Source organism: Conger conger, chromosome 3, assembly GCF_963514075.1.
Source record: "Conger conger chromosome 3, fConCon1.1, whole genome shotgun sequence".
NCBI lineage: Eukaryota > Metazoa > Chordata > Actinopteri > Anguilliformes > Congridae > Conger > Conger conger.
In genome coordinates this window covers 6,212,029-6,228,286 of record NC_083762.1, presented here as the reverse complement: position 1 = coordinate 6,228,286, position 16,258 = coordinate 6,212,029, and the positions used below count along the sequence as shown (strand labels likewise).

The 16,258-nt window shown below is 43.9% G+C and overlaps 12 non-coding genes across 12 annotated transcripts; all 12 read right to left on the bottom strand.

Moving 5' to 3' along the window:
- Positions 1-3,196: 3,196 nt before the first annotated feature.
- trnav-aac (transfer RNA valine (anticodon AAC)) lies at positions 3,197-3,269 on the bottom strand. The gene has a single exon. It is a non-coding gene; the product is annotated as a tRNA-Val (tRNA).
- Positions 3,270-4,109: 840 nt separating this feature from the next.
- trnav-cac (transfer RNA valine (anticodon CAC)) lies at positions 4,110-4,182 on the bottom strand. Its single transcript has one exon. It is a non-coding gene; the product is annotated as a tRNA-Val (tRNA).
- A 1,851-nt stretch (positions 4,183-6,033) lies between these two features.
- Positions 6,034-6,106, bottom strand: trnav-aac (transfer RNA valine (anticodon AAC)). Its single transcript has one exon. It is a non-coding gene; the product is annotated as a tRNA-Val (tRNA).
- Positions 6,107-6,946: 840 nt separating this feature from the next.
- trnav-cac (transfer RNA valine (anticodon CAC)) lies at positions 6,947-7,019 on the bottom strand. The gene has a single exon. It is a non-coding gene; the product is annotated as a tRNA-Val (tRNA).
- A 669-nt stretch (positions 7,020-7,688) lies between these two features.
- Positions 7,689-7,761, bottom strand: trnav-aac (transfer RNA valine (anticodon AAC)). Its single transcript has one exon. It is a non-coding gene; the product is annotated as a tRNA-Val (tRNA).
- A 1,108-nt stretch (positions 7,762-8,869) lies between these two features.
- On the bottom strand, positions 8,870-8,942 carry trnav-aac (transfer RNA valine (anticodon AAC)). Its single transcript has one exon. It is a non-coding gene; the product is annotated as a tRNA-Val (tRNA).
- Positions 8,943-9,786: 844 nt separating this feature from the next.
- trnav-cac (transfer RNA valine (anticodon CAC)) lies at positions 9,787-9,859 on the bottom strand. The gene has a single exon. It is a non-coding gene; the product is annotated as a tRNA-Val (tRNA).
- Positions 9,860-10,528: 669 nt separating this feature from the next.
- Positions 10,529-10,601, bottom strand: trnav-aac (transfer RNA valine (anticodon AAC)). Its single transcript has one exon. It is a non-coding gene; the product is annotated as a tRNA-Val (tRNA).
- A 1,109-nt stretch (positions 10,602-11,710) lies between these two features.
- Positions 11,711-11,783, bottom strand: trnav-aac (transfer RNA valine (anticodon AAC)). Its single transcript has one exon. It is a non-coding gene; the product is annotated as a tRNA-Val (tRNA).
- Positions 11,784-12,623: 840 nt separating this feature from the next.
- Positions 12,624-12,696, bottom strand: trnav-cac (transfer RNA valine (anticodon CAC)). Its single transcript has one exon. It is a non-coding gene; the product is annotated as a tRNA-Val (tRNA).
- Positions 12,697-14,117: 1,421 nt separating this feature from the next.
- On the bottom strand, positions 14,118-14,190 carry trnav-aac (transfer RNA valine (anticodon AAC)). Its single transcript has one exon. It is a non-coding gene; the product is annotated as a tRNA-Val (tRNA).
- A 236-nt stretch (positions 14,191-14,426) lies between these two features.
- trnam-cau (transfer RNA methionine (anticodon CAU)) lies at positions 14,427-14,499 on the bottom strand. Its single transcript has one exon. It is a non-coding gene; the product is annotated as a tRNA-Met (tRNA).
- Positions 14,500-16,258: the final 1,759 nt, after the last annotated feature.

The window sequence follows — 16,258 nt, the reverse complement described above, 5'->3', positions numbered from 1 at the left end:
GCAGAACCACATCATCCGCAAAAAGCAGAGATGCGATTCTGAGGTCACCAAACCGGACACTCTCCTCACCTCGGCTGCGCCTTGAGATCCTGTCCATGAATACCACAAACAGGACCGGTGACAAGGGGCAACCTTGGCGGAGTCCAACACCCACCGGAAACGTGCTTGACTTTGCGCCGAGAATGCGGACACAGCTCTCACTTTGGTTATACAGGGACCTGATGGCTCGTAGCAACGGCCCCGGTACCCCATACTCCCGCAGTACACCCCACAGGGTTCCCCGGGGGACACGGTCGAAAGCCTTCTCCAAGTCCACAAAGCACATGTGCACTGGATGGGCAAACTCCCATGACCCCGTCAGCAACCCTGCCAAGGTAAAGAGCTGGTCCACTGTTCCACGGCCAGGACGGAAGCCACATTGCTCCTCCTGAATCCGAGGTTCGACTGTCGGTCGGAGCCTCCTTTCCAGTACCCTAGAGTAAGCTTTCCCAGGGAGGCTGAGGAGTGTGATACCCCGGTAATTGGAGCACACCCTCCGGTCCCCCTTCTTGAAAATGGGGACCACCACCCCGGTCTGCCACTCTACAGGTACTGTCCCCGACCTCCATGCGACACTGAAGAGGCATGTCAGCCAAGACAGCCCAACAATGTCCAGAGCCTTCAGCATCTCAGGGCGAATCTCATCTACACCCGGCGACTTGCCACTGAGGAGCTTTTTGACTACCTCAGCAACTTCCGCCAGAGATATAGGTGCAGATTCCCCCGAGTCTTCAGGCTCTGCTTCTTCCACAGAGGACGTGTTGTTCGGGTTCAGGAGCTCCTCGAAGTGCTCTTTCCACAGCCCGACAATATCCCCAGTCCGGGTCAGCAGTTCTCCTCCCCTGCTGAAAACAGCCTGAGACAAGCCCTGCTTTCCCTTTCTGAGTCGTCGGATGGTTTGCCAGAACTTCCTCGAGGCCAACCGAAAGTCCTTCTCCATAGCCTCCCCGAACTCCTCCCATACCCGGGTTTTTGCTTCAGCGACTGCCGAAGCTGCAGCCCTTCTGGCCACCCGGTACCTGTCTGCTGCTTCAGGGGACCCCCGGGCCAGCCAAGCCCGAAAGGCCTCCTTCTTCAGCTTGACGGCCTCCCTCACCACTGGTGTCCACCAGCGGGTTCTTGGGTTGCCGCCCCGACCGGCACCGATGACCTTCTGGCCACAGCTCCTGCTTGCCGCCTCTACAATGGAGGCTTTGAACATGGCCCACTCGGACTCCATGTCTCCAGCTTGCCCCGGGATGCGTGAGAAGTTCTTCCGGAGGTGGGAGTTGAAGACCTCGCGAACAGGGGCCTCCGCCAGACGTTCCCAGTTCACCCTCACTACACGTTTGGGTTTACCGGGTCTGTCCGGCAGCCTCCCCGGCCACTTGATCCAACTCACCACCAGGTGGTGATCAGTTGACAGCTCTGCTCCTCTCTTCACCCGAGTGTCCAAGACATACGGCCGCAGGTCAGATGATACGACCACAAAGTCGATCATCCATCTTTGGCCTAAGGTGCTCTGGTACCAAGTACACTTATGAGCTACCCTATGCTCGAACATGGTGTTTGTTATCGACAATCCATGACCAGCACAGAAGTCCAATAACAAAACACCGCTTGGGTTCAGATCAGGCAGGCCGTTCCTCCCAATCACCCCCCTCCAGGTTTCTCCGTCATTGCCCACGTGAGCGTTGAAGTCGCCCAGCAGAACTATGGAGTCTCCGGGTGGCACCCTTTCCAGGATGCCGCCCAGTGACTCCAAGAAGGCCGGATACTCTGAACTGCCATTTGGTGCATAAGCACAAATGACAGTCAGAGCCTTCCCCCCAGCGACACGTAGTCGCAGAGAGGCGACCCTCTCGTTCCCCGGGTGGAACTCCAACACAGTGGCGCTCAGCCGGTGGCTTGTGAGTATCCCCACACCTGCCCGGCGCCTCTCACCTTGAGCAACTCCAGAAAAGAACAGAGTCCAGCCCCTCTCCAGGAGTTTGGTTCCGGAACCAGTACTGTGCGTGGAGGTGAGCCCAACTATATCTAGTTGGTACCGCTCCGCCTCCCGCACTAGCTCCGGTTCCTTCTCCACCAGAGAGGTGACGTTCCACGTCCCCAGAACCAGTCTGCGACGCCGAGGATCAGCACGCCCGGATCCCCGCCTTTGCCCACTGCCCGTTGGACAAAGCACCCGACTCTGATGCCGACCCCTGCAGGTGGTGAGCCCACAGGGCGGCGACCCCACGTGACCAGTTCGGGCTGTGCCCAGCCGGGCCCCATGGGATAAGGCCCGGCCACCAGACGCTCGCCGACGAGCTCCCCTCCCGGGTCTGGCTCCAGCAGGGGGCACCGGTTTCCCTTTTCCGGGTGAGGTAACTGGGTCTTTGTGTGGCCGTATCATGGGAGTCTTTGAATCGCTCTTAGTCCGGCCCCTCCCCCGGGACCAATTTGCCTTGGGAGACCCTACTGGGGGCTAACGGGGCCCCGACAACCTAGCTCCCAGGATCACCGGGACACACAAACCTCTCCACCACGTTAAGGTGGCGATTCCTCGGAGGGGACAAGGTTAGTGTTCATCAAAATCCGTATTTGCCGGGGAAAAACTGCAAAAGGGCTGGTGCGCCATCTGGTGGTAAAAAAACCCCATCTGCAAACAAACGGCCAGTGACACAAATAAAAACAGACGATTTATGCTGAATGCCTCCAATGCAGAAAGTACTCAAATGTCTGTAGCCATGGGGCTCTGCCATTTTTGGTTGTGAAAGCCAATCGAATCACTGTTTGCTCGCAAGATTCGACCAAGAATTAGAACAGCCAATTAGGGTGCGTATCCCCACCTAGAATTCTACCAAAAATAAATCGTTCGCTTGTTAAGAAACCGGAAATCTTAACTGAGAGAAAGACATTACAGTGTTTTCACACTTAATTTCAGCCTCTCAAGTGAACTAAGGCTGACAATACAGCATTTTTGTGCGAATGTGAACATGCAAAGTGCACAAACTAAGTGTACCTCAAACAAACCGTGCTGAGACCACACGCTGTTACATTACATTTGTACGCGCAAATAGCGCTCAGGTATCAGTCCACTTCAGAGGCTGAAACAAAAGCAAAGTGTGAAATCACCCTCAGACACCGTTAAACAGTCCTCTGGATGAATATGGATTCTCCCTAAGGTTAAAAAACATGTTTCCGCCCGGTCTCGAACCGGGGACCTTTCGCGTGTTAGGCGAACGTGATAACCACTACACTACGGAAACAGCCATGGTGCAAGGGAGGCACAAATGGTGGGTGATGACTGAACCACAAAAACCACACAATACTTCATACAGTAATCTAGTGGTCGAGGGAGAGCAGAGATTTAAGTGTACAGCAAGTGAAAGACAATCAAATCCCGGTTTGCCACCAAGACTGAGACTACATCCTGAGGTTGTCCAAGTTTGGTTCGTATCAGACAGGTCTTCGTATATTTTGCATGTTCTTGAACGCACAAGCGATCAGTCCACTTCAGAGGCTGAAACAAAATCTAAGTGAAATCACCCTCAGACACCGTTAAACAGTCCTCTAAGGATGGACATGGATAGTCCCTGTAAGGGTCATTTTCGTAATTGACAATGTGTGCTAAAATAGAGACAATCACGTGATTAAAAATAACCTTTGATTATAATCTTTCTTACAAATTAGACCACTTTCTGAATTAAGTGCTGATGAAATATGCTCTATAATCAACAAATTAGACTAAGAATTTTCCTCTGTCTCACCCAAGCAGACACACAGCCTATGAGATTAATGTCTCTGCTGTTCCTATAATGCACATTCTGATTATATGGCAAGGTCAGAGTTTATCTGGAGACTAGCCTAAATATTAATAATCCTAGGTTGTCTTCCTTGTTTTTGTCTCCGCCCTCATGGAAAAGTGCGTATAAAAAACTTGCTATGAGCGTTTCAAATCAGAGAGCCTGTAAGCCCTCTCACTTTCTGTATATATTTGCAAATAAATAAGAAACTTAAACTCAAGTAAAATGTTGTTTTGCTGTGGATCTGTTTGATCCAACCATGCTCACCGAGATGTGAAAAGGGCTTTTCCAGGTTAGAAAACATGTTTCCGCCCGGTTTCGAACCGGGGACCTTTCGCGTGTGAGGCGAACGTGATAACCACTACACTACGGAAACCTTCACGGGGCAAGGCCTGCACAAATGGTGGGTGATGACTGAACCACAAAAACCACACAACACTTCATACAGAGTAATCATGTGTGCGAGGGAGGGCAGAGATGTCACCTCTGATCATTTTAATGGTGGTCAGTCAGCAAAAAGTTTAAATTCCCATAGGCAAATCAAAGACATTTCAAACAGAAAAATTGCTGTCATATGATGCTGATGACATCAATATCATTTGAGGATCTATGAGATATTATGGAGATAAGACTTACCCAAACTTAGGTAGGCCACCATGGTAATAATTTACAGAAATTATATATTGTACTTGTTTTCTGCAGAAAGTGTCATTCACTCTAGGTAGGAACAGGGCCACAATATCAACATGAGACCAAAATAAATATTACATCCGTACTGTTAAGGAATACCATAGAGAACTAATGGGAAAATAATGGTTCATTATCTTCACAAAGCACCGAAAGTTCAATTCATACATTACAAGGTTAGTGTTCATCAAAATCCGTATTTGCCGGACAAAAACTGCAAAAGGGCGAGTGTTCCATCTGGTGGTCAAAAAAACCCATATGCAAACAAACGGCCAGTCACACTAATAAAAACAGACGATTTTTATCCCTCAGACAGTCCTCTGGTTGAATATGGATTCTCCCTCAGGTTAAAAAAACAAGTTTCCGCCCGGTCTCGAACCGGGGACCTTTCGCGTGTTAGGCGAACGTGATAACCACTACACTACGGAAACCTTCATGGTGCAAGGCCTGCACAAATGGTGGGTGATGACTGAACCACAGAAACCACACAACACTTCATACAGAGTAATCATGTGTGCAAGGGAGGGCAGAGATGTCACCTCTGATCATTTTAATGGTGGTCAGTCAGCAAAAAGTTTAAATTCCCATAGGCAAATCAAAGACATTTCAAACAGAAAAATTGCTGTCATACTAAGATGCTGATGACATCAATATCATATGAGGATCTGTGAGATATTATGGAGATAAGACTTACCCAAACTTAGGTAGGCCACCATGGTAATGATTTGCAGAAATTATATATTGTACTTGTTTTCTGCAGAAAGTGTCATTCATTCTAGGTAGGAACAGGGCCACAATATCAACATGAGACCAAAATAAATATTACATCCGTACTGTTAAGGAATACCATAGAGAACTAATGGGAAAATAATGGCTCATTATCTTCACAAAGCACCGAAAGTTCAATTCATACATTACAAGGTTAGTGTTCATCAAAATCCGTATTTGCCGGGGAAAAACTGCAAAAGGGCTGGTGCGCCATCTGGTGGTAAAAAACCCCCATCTGCAAACAAACGGCCAGTGACACAAATAAAAACAGACGATTTATGCTGAATGCCTCCAATGCAGAAAGTACTCAAATGTCTGTAGCCATGGGGCTCTGCCATTTTTGGTTGTGAAAGCCAATCGAATCACTGTTTGCTCGCAAGATTCGACCAAGAATTAGAACAGCCAATTAGGGTGCGTATCCCCACCTAGAATTCTACCAAAAATAAATCGTTCGCTTGTTAAGAAACCGGAAATCTTAACTGAGAGAAAGACATTACAGTGTTTTCACACTTAATTTCAGCCTCTCAAGTGAACTAAGGCTGACAATACAGCATTTTTGTGCGAATGTGAACATGCAAAGTGCACAAACTAAGTGTACCTCAAACAAACCGTGCTGAGACCACACGCTGTTACATTACATTTGTACGCGCAAATAGCGCTCAGGTATCAGTCCACTTCAGAGGCTGAAACAAAAGCAAAGTGTGAAATCACCCTCAGACACCGTTAAACAGTCCTCTGGATGAATATGGATTCTCCCTAAGGTTAAAAAACATGTTTCCGCCCGGTCTCGAACCGGGGACCTTTCGCGTGTTAGGCGAACGTGATAACCACTACACTACGGAAACAGCCATGGTGCAAGGGAGGCACAAATGGTGGGTGATGACTGAACCACAAAAACCACACAATACTTCATACAGTAATCTAGTGGTCGAGGGAGAGCAGAGATTTAAGTGTACAGCAAGTGAAAGACAATCAAATCCCGGTTTGCCACCAAGACTGAGACTACATCCTGAGGTTGTCCAAGTTTGGTTCATATCAGACAGGTCTTCGTATATTTTGCATGTTCTTGAACGCACAAGCGATCAGTCCACTTCAGAGGCTGAAACAAAATCTAAGTGAAATCACCCTCAGACACCGTTAAACAGTCCTCTAAGGATGGACATGGATAGTCCCTGTAAGGGTCATTTTCGTAATTGACAATGTGTGCTAAAATAGAGACAATCACGTGATTAAAAATAACCTTTGATTATAATCTTTCTTACAAATTAGACCACTTTCTGAATTAAGTGCTGATGAAATATGCTCTATAATCAACAAATTAGACTAAGAATTTTCCTCTGTCTCACCCAAGCAGACACACAGCCTATGAGATTAATGTCTCTGCTGTTCCTATAATGCACATTCTGATTATATGGCAAGGTCAGAGTTTATCTGGAGACTAGCCTAAATATTAATAATCCTAGGTTGTCTTCCTTGTTTTTGTCTCCGCCCTCATGGAAAAGTGCGTATAAAAAACTTGCTATGAGCGTTTCAAATCAGAGAGCCTGTAAGCCCTCTCACTTTCTGTATATATTTGCAAATAAATAAGAAACTTAAACTCAAGTAAAATGTTGTTTTGCTGTGGATCTGTTTGATCCAACCATGCTCACCGAGATGTGAAAAGGGCTTTTCCAGGTTAGAAAACATGTTTCCGCCCGGTTTCGAACCGGGGACCTTTCGCGTGTGAGGCGAACGTGATAACCACTACACTACGGAAACCTTCACGGGGCAAGGCCTGCACAAATGGTGGGTGATGACTGAACCACAAAAACCACACAACACTTCATACAGAGTAATCATGTGTGCGAGGGAGGGCAGAGATGTCACCTCTGATCATTTTAATGGTGGTCAGTCAGCAAAAAGTTTAAATTCCCATAGGCAAATCAAAGACATTTCAAACAGAAAAATTGCTGTCATATGATGCTGATGACATCAATATCATTTGAGGATCTATGAGATATTATGGAGATAAGACTTACCCAAACTTAGGTAGGCCACCATGGTAATAATTTACAGAAATTATATATTGTACTTGTTTTCTGCAGAAAGTGTCATTCACTCTAGGTAGGAACAGGGCCACAATATCAACATGAGACCAAAATAAATATTACATCCGTACTGTTAAGGAATACCATAGAGAACTAATGGGAAAATAATGGTTCATTATCTTCACAAAGCACCGAAAGTTCAATTCATACATTACAAGGTTAGTGTTCATCAAAATCCGTATTTGCCGGACAAAAACTGCAAAAGGGCGAGTGTTCCATCTGGTGGTCAAAAAAACCCATATGCAAACAAACGGCCAGTCACACTAATAAAAACAGACGATTTTTATCCCTCAGACAGTCCTCTGGTTGAATATGGATTCTCCCTCAGGTTAAAAAAACATGTTTCCGCCCGGTCTCGAACCGGGGACCTTTCGCGTGTTAGGCGAACGTGATAACCACTACACTACGGAAACCTTCATGGTGCAAGGCCTGCACAAATGGTGGGTGATGACTGAACCACAGAAACCACACAACACTTCATACAGAGTAATCATGTGTGCAAGGGAGGGCAGAGATGTCACCTCTGATCATTTTAATGGTGGTCAGTCAGCAAAAAGTTTAAATTCCCATAGGCAAATCAAAGACATTTCAAACAGAAAAATTGCTGTCATACTAAGATGCTGATGACATCAATATCATATGAGGATCTGTGAGATATTATGGAGATAAGACTTACCCAAACTTAGGTAGGCCACCATGGTAATGATTTGCAGAAATTATATATTGTACTTGTTTTCTGCAGAAAGTGTCATTCATTCTAGGTAGGAACAGGGCCACAATATCAACATGAGACCAAAATAAATATTACATTAGTACTGTTAAGGAATACCTTAGAGAACTAATGGGAAAATAATGGCTCATTATCTTCACAAAGCACCGAAAGTTCAATTCATACATTACAAGGTTAGTGTTCATCAAAATCCGTATTTGCCGGGGAAAAACTGCAAAAGGGCTGGTGCGCCATCTGGTGGTAAAAAACCCCCATCTGCAAACAAACGGCCAGTGACACAAATAAAAACAGACGATTTATGCTGAATGCCTCCAATGCAGAAAGTACTCAAATGTCTGTAGCCATGGGGCTCTGCCATTTTTGGTTGTGAAAGCCAATCGAATCACTGTTTGCTCGCAAGATTCGACCAAGAATTAGAACAGCCAATTAGGGTGCGTATCCCCACCTAGAATTCTACCAAAAATAAATCGTTCGCTTGTTAAGAAACCGGAAATCTTAACTGAGAGAAAGACATTACAGTGTTTTCACACTTAATTTCAGCCTCTCAAGTGAACTAAGGCTGACAATACAGCATTTTTGTGCGAATGTGAACATGCAAAGTGCACAAACTAAGTGTACCTCAAACAAACCGTGCTGAGACCACACGCTGTTACATTACATTTGTACGCGCAAATAGCGCTCAGGTATCAGTCCACTTCAGAGGCTGAAACAAAAGCAAAGTGTGAAATCACCCTCAGACACCGTTAAACAGTCCTCTGGATGAATTGGATTCTCCCTAAGGTTAAAAAACATGTTTCCGCCCGGTCTCGAACCGGGGACCTTTCGCGTGTTAGGCGAACGTGATAACCACTACACTACGGAAACAGCCATGGTGCAAGGGAGGCACAAATGGTGGGTGATGACTGAACCACAAAAACCACACAATACTTCATACAGTAATCTAGTGGTCGAGGGAGAGCAGAGATTTAAGTGTACAGCAAGTGAAAGACAATCAAATCCCGGTTTGCCACCAAGACTGAGACTACATCCTGAGGTTGTCCAAGTTTGGTTCGTATCAGACAGGTCTTCGTATATTTTGCATGTTCTTGAACGCACAAGCGATCAGTCCACTTCAGAGGCTGAAACAAAATCTAAGTGAAATCACCCTCAGACACCGTTAAACAGTCCTCTAAGGATGGACATGGATAGTCCCTGTAAGGGTCATTTTCGTAATTGACAATGTGTGCTAAAATAGAGACAATCACGTGATTAAAAATAACCTTTGATTATAACCTTTCTTACAAATTAGACCACTTTCTGAATTAAGTGCTGATGAAATATGCTCTATAATCAACAAATTAGACTAAGAATTTTCCTCTGTCTCACCCAAGCAGACACACAGCCTATGAGATTAATGTCTCTGCTGTTCCTATAATGTACATTCTGATTATATGGCAAGGTCAGAGTTTATCTGGAGACTAGCCTAAATATTAATAATCATAGGTTGTCTTCCTTGTTTTTGTCTCCGCCCTCATGGAAAAGTGCGTATAAAAAACTTGCTATGAGCGTTTCAAATCAGAGAACCTGTAAGCCCTCTCACTTTCTGTATATATTTGCAAATAAATAAGAAACTTAAACTCAAGTAAAATGTTGTTTCGCTCGCTGTGGATCTGTTTGATCCAACCATGCTCACCGAGATGTGAAAAGGGCTTTTCCAGGTTAGAAAACATGTTTCCGCCCGGTTTCGAACCGGGGACCTTTCGCGTGTGAGGCGAACGTGATAACCACTACACTACGGAAACCTTCACGGTGTAAGGCCTGCACAAATGGTGGGTGATGACTGAACCACAAAAACCACACAACACTTCATACAGAGTAATCATGTGTGCGAGGGAGGGCAGAGATGTCACCTCTGATCATTTTAATGGTGGTCAGTCAGCAAAAAGTTTAAATTCCCATAGGCAAATCAAAGACATTTCAAACAGAAAAATTGCTGTCATATGATGCTGATGACATCAATATCATTTGAGGATCTATGAGATATTATGGAGATAAGACTTACCCAAACTTAGGTAGGCCACCATGGTAATAATTTACAGAAATTATATATTGTACTTGTTTTCTGCAGAAAGTGTCATTCACTCTAGGTAGGAACAGGGCCACAATATCAACATGAAACCAAAATAAATATTACATCCGTACTGTTAAGGAATACCATAGAGAACTAATGGGAAAATAATGGTTCATTATCTTCACAAAGCACCGAAAGTTCAATTCATACATTACAAGGTTAGTGTTCATCAAAATCCGTATTTGCCGGACAAAAACTGCAAAAGGGCGAGTGTTCCATCTGGTGGTCAAAAAAACCCATATGCAAACAAACGGCCAGTCACACTAATAAAAACAGACGATTTTTATCCCTCAGACAGTCCTCTGGTTGAATATGGATTCTCCCTCAGGTTAAAAAAACATGTTTCCGCCCGGTCTCGAACCGGGGACCTTTCGCGTGTTAGGCGAACGTGATAACCACTACACTACGGAAACCTTCATGGAGCAAGGCCGGCACAAATGGTGGGTGATGACTGAACCACAGAAACCACACAACACTTCATACAGAGTAATCATGTGTGCGAGGGAGGGCAGAGATGTCACCTCTGATCATTTTAATGGTGGTCAGTCAGCAAAAAGTTTAAATTCCCATAGGCAAATCAAAGACATTTCAAACAGAAAAATTGCTGTCATACTAAGATGCTGATGACATCAATATCATATGAGGATCTGTGAGATATTATGGAGATAAGACTTACCCAAACTTAGGTAGGCCACCATGGTAATGATTTGCAGAAATTATATATTGTACTTGTTTTCTGCAGAAAGTGTCATTCATTCTAGGTAGGAACAGGGCCACAATATCAACATGAGACCAAAATAAATATTACATCCGTACTGTTAAGGAATACCATAGAGAACTAATGGGAAAATAATGGCTCATTATCTTCACAAAGCACCGAAAGTTCAATTCATACATTACAAGGTTAGTGTTCATCAAAATCCGTATTTGCCGGGGAAAAACTGCAAAAGGGCTGGTGCGCCATCTGGTGGTAAAAAACCCCCATCTGCAAACAAACGGCCAGTGACACAAATAAAAACAGACGATTTATGCTGAATGCCTCCAATGCAGAAAGTACTCAAATGTCTGTAGCCATGGGGCTCTGCCATTTTTGGTTGTGAAAGCCAATCGAATCACTGTTTGCTCGCAAGATTCGACCAAGAATTAGAACAGCCAATTAGGGTGCGTATCCCCACCTAGAATTCTACCAAAAATAAATCGTTCGCTTGTTAAGAAACCGGAAATCTTAACTGAGAGAAAGACATTACAGTGTTTTCACACTTAATTTCAGCCTCTCAAGTGAACTAAGGCTGACAATACAGCATTTTTGTGCGAATGTGAACATGCAAAGTGCACAAACTAAGTGTACCTCAAACAAACCGTGCTGAGACCACACGCTGTTACATTACATTTGTACGCGCAAATAGCGCTCAGGTATCAGTCCACTTCAGAGGCTGAAACAAAAGCAAAGTGTGAAATCACCCTCAGACACCGTTAAACAGTCCTCTGGATGAATATGGATTCTCCCTAAGGTTAAAAAACATGTTTCCGCCCGGTCTCGAACCGGGGACCTTTCGCGTGTTAGGCGAACGTGATAACCACTACACTACGGAAACAGCCATGGTGCAAGGGAGGCACAAATGGTGGGTGATGACTGAACCACAAAAACCACACAATACTTCATACAGTAATCTAGTGGTCGAGGGAGAGCAGAGATTTAAGTGTACAGCAAGTGAAAGACAATCAAATCCCGGTTTGCCACCAAGACTGAGACTACATCCTGAGGTTGTCCAAGTTTGGTTCATATCAGACAGGTCTTCGTATATTTTGCATGTTCTTGAACGCACAAGCGATCAGTCCACTTCAGAGGCTGAAACAAAATCTAAGTGAAATCACCCTCAGACACCGTTAAACAGTCCTCTAAGGATGGACATGGATAGTCCCTGTAAGGGTCATTTTCGTAATTGACAATGTGTGCTAAAATAGAGACAATCACGTGATTAAAAATAACCTTTGATTATAATCTTTCTTACAAATTAGACCACTTTCTGAATTAAGTGCTGATGAAATATGCTCTATAATCAACAAATTAGACTAAGAATTTTCCTCTGTCTCACCCAAGCAGACACACAGCCTATGAGATTAATGTCTCTGCTGTTCCTATAATGCACATTCTGATTATATGGCAAGGTCAGAGTTTATCTGGAGACTAGCCTAAATATTAATAATCCTAGGTTGTCTTCCTTGTTTTTGTCTCCGCCCTCATGGAAAAGTGCGTATAAAAAACTTGCTATGAGCGTTTCAAATCAGAGAGCCTGTAAGCCCTCTCACTTTCTGTATATATTTGCAAATAAATAAGAAACTTAAACTCAAGTAAAATGTTGTTTTGCTGTGGATCTGTTTGATCCAACCATGCTCACCGAGATGTGAAAAGGGCTTTTCCAGGTTAGAAAACATGTTTCCGCCCGGTTTCGAACCGGGGACCTTTCGCGTGTGAGGCGAACGTGATAACCACTACACTACGGAAACCTTCATGGTGCAAGGCCTGCACAAATGGTGGGTGATGACTGAACCACAAAAACCACACAACACTTCATACAGAGTAATCATGTGTGCGAGGGAGGGCAGAGATGTCACCTCTGATCATTTTAATGGTGGTCAGTCAGCAAAAAGTTTAAATTCCCATAGGCAAATCAAAGACATTTCACACAGAAAAATTGCTGTCATGCTATGATGCTGATGACATCAATATCATATGAGGATCTGTGAGATATTATGGAGATAAGACTTACCCAAACTTAGGTAGGCCACCATGGTAATGATTTGCAGAAATTATATATTGTACTTGTTTTCTGCAGAAAGTGTCATTCATTCTAGGTAGGAACAGGGCCACAATATCAACATGAGACCAAAATAAATATTACATCCGTACTGTTAAGGAATACCTTAGAGAACTAATGGGAAAATAATGGCTCATTATCTTCACAAAGCACCGAAAGTTCAATTCATACATTACAAGGTTAGTGTTCATCAAAATCCGTATTTGCCGGACAAAAACTGCAAAAGGGCGAGTGTTCCATCTGGTGGTCAAAAAAACCCATATGCAAACAAACGGCCAGTCACACTAATAAAAACAGACGATTTTTATCCCTCAGACAGTCCTCTGGTTGAATATGGATTCTCCTCCCTCAGGTTAAAAAAACATGTTTCCGGCCGGTCTCGAACCGGGGACCTTTCGCGTGTTAGGCGAACGTGATAACCACTACACTACGGAAACCTTCATGGTGCAAGGCCTGCACAAATGGTGGGTGATGACTGAACCACAGAAACCACACAACACTTCATACAGAGTAATCATGTGTGCGAGGGAGGGCAGAGATGTCACCTCTGATCATTTTAATGGTGGTCAGTCAGCAAAAAGTTTCCCATAGGCAAATCAAAGACATTTCACACAGAAAAACTGCTGTCATACTATGATGCTGATGACATCAATATCATATGAGGATCTGTGAGATATTATGGAGATAAGACTTACCCAAAGATAGGCCACCATGGCAATGATTTACAGAAATTATATATTGTACTTGTTTTCTGCAGAAAGTGTCATTCACTCTAGGTAGGAACAGGGCCACAATATCAACATGAGACCAAAATAAATATTACATCCATACTGTTAAGGACTACCATAGAGAACTAATGGGAAAATAATGGTTCATTATCTTCACAAAGCACCGAAAGTTCAATTCATACATTACAAGGTTAGTGTTCATCAAAATCCGTATTTGCCGGGCAAAAACTGCAAAAGGGCTAGTGCGCCATCTGGTGGTCAAAAAACCCCATCTGTAAACAAACGGCCAGTCACACAAATAAAAACAGACGATTTGTATCCCTCAGACACCGTTAAATAGTCCTCTGGTTGAATATGGATTCTCCCTCAGGTTAAAAAAACATGTTTCCGCCCGGTCTCGAACCGGGGACCTTTCGCGTGTTAGGCGAACGTGATAACCACTACACTACGGAAACCTTCATGGTGCAAGGCCTGCACAAATGGTGGGTGATGACTAAACCACAGAAACCACACAATACTTTATACAGTAATCCTGTGGTCTAGGGAGAGCAGAGGTTAAGTACGCCACAAACGACATGCCAGTGAGCCAGCAAACAAATTCGCCATTCGAGGACGCTATTGTACAGACCGTGCGGGGCACTAAGCAAGTACATGTTTACTAAAAAAACAAAAGATAAACGGGGGGAAAAAATGCCCCGTGTGAGGATCGAACTCACGACCTTCAGATTATGAGACTGACGCGCTGCCTACTGCGCTAACGAGGCTTGCGTCCAGCAGGACCACAGTGCCAGTGAAGGGTCACCCACCTTTGTCCTTTGGTAGCATCAGACAAGCTGTGCTGATACTTGAAGTGAGCACTCCCCTGGTTTGCCACCAGAGAGCGCTCTGACAGACACACGGACGCCACTCAAGAATGTGCGAGTGAACATCTGTTAACTTACTAGTGTAAAACAAACATGCAGTGCATCTAGCTTTTACTTTCTATCACATGGTGCAAAGCAGATACCCACTTAGCCTGTCAAATTACGAATACATCAGGAAGAATCACTCCCAACATGTAGCTATTTCAATAACCTGCATCTAGTCTCGTAATTCGTCGAGCAATGCTATCTTAGCTAGCTATCTTAACGGCAGCTCGACTAAAAAGTCTAGTTCTGTAATCCCAATGTATATAAACAAGTTAAAAATACTCCGCTGCAAACAAGTTAAGAAAATTGTTTATTATAGCGTTATATCGACGAAACCGAAATGGATGGCCCATACTAACCGAATGTTGTTCCAAGAGCTTGATACCGCTAATTAACGCAAGGCCTTTGCAATGATTCTTCCACATAACGCTAGCTAACGTTAGCTAACTAGTTCTAAAATGTGCTAGCTAGCTAACATTTGGCCAGGCAAAAGCTCAAGCCAAATGACCCTCTCAAAAAGCTGCATAATGATTGCTGTTTATTTACACCAGTCAGTCATAAATAGTTAGCTATCAATAATTAAGATGGTTAAAAATGTAAAATATTTATCTAGCCTAGAATGATAATACCAACATGCTCAAATTAACTTCCTGTTACATTTTGTATCTGGTTAACGTTATTAGCTTTAAGATAACACTATAGCGCATTACTCAACTCCTCGTCCTGCAGTGTCTGCAGGTATTTCCGTGCGCTACACCACCTGATTTGACTTAATTATTTTACCTGCTTGGTTCAGAGAAGCCAATTAGTGAAATACAGGTGGTTTAGGGCACGGTTGAAGCAAATGACTGCAGACACTGCGGCCTGCCGGACGTTGAGTGGAGTAAGTTACCGCTGGATCAAAGTCAGCTTACTACTGTAAAACATTTTCCAATCCTGGAATAATACCAGGACGCTTAAATAACATCATTTAACGTTTGCTTGACAGGCTTTTAGAGTAAGTTAACTTACCCATGAAACATTATTAGCTTTAGACTATACCTAATCAGCTGGTTACGTCACCCAAACGTTATAACGCACTTCACGTCTGCTAGCTAGCTAGGCTATTCGGTTGGAAAGTTCCAACTGGTAAATGGACGTTAAAAGTAACTAACTTCTTTTTTTTTAGCGAGACAACTTCGCACATATTCTCATTTCAGGATTTACTTACTTTCGGTGCATCTTTACTTTCAGCGCTAGATACGGATGGATCCTTCAGTCTGGACGCCATGGCGGCGTAAGGCGTTTTTCGCCTTTCTCTTCAGCTCGATTTTTGCATTGGGTGTGGCGATCGTGTCGTGGAAAAAATATCATGGCGCTCAGAGCAGTTTATTTGCACAGGGACCAAACGTTGCACTCGTTTATAAAACCTTAGCTATTTTAATATGATGACGTGTATGGAAAAGCAATTCTTTAAACCACAAAACTTTCTTAAATGTACCACAAGCGATAATATACAGGGACAATGAAAGGGCCAATATTAATTCTAGTAATGCATTTGGCCCCTTGGATTTACATCATTGGGAGTTCACTTTTATAATAATGTATGGAGGAAAAATGTGTTTAATATGTTAAT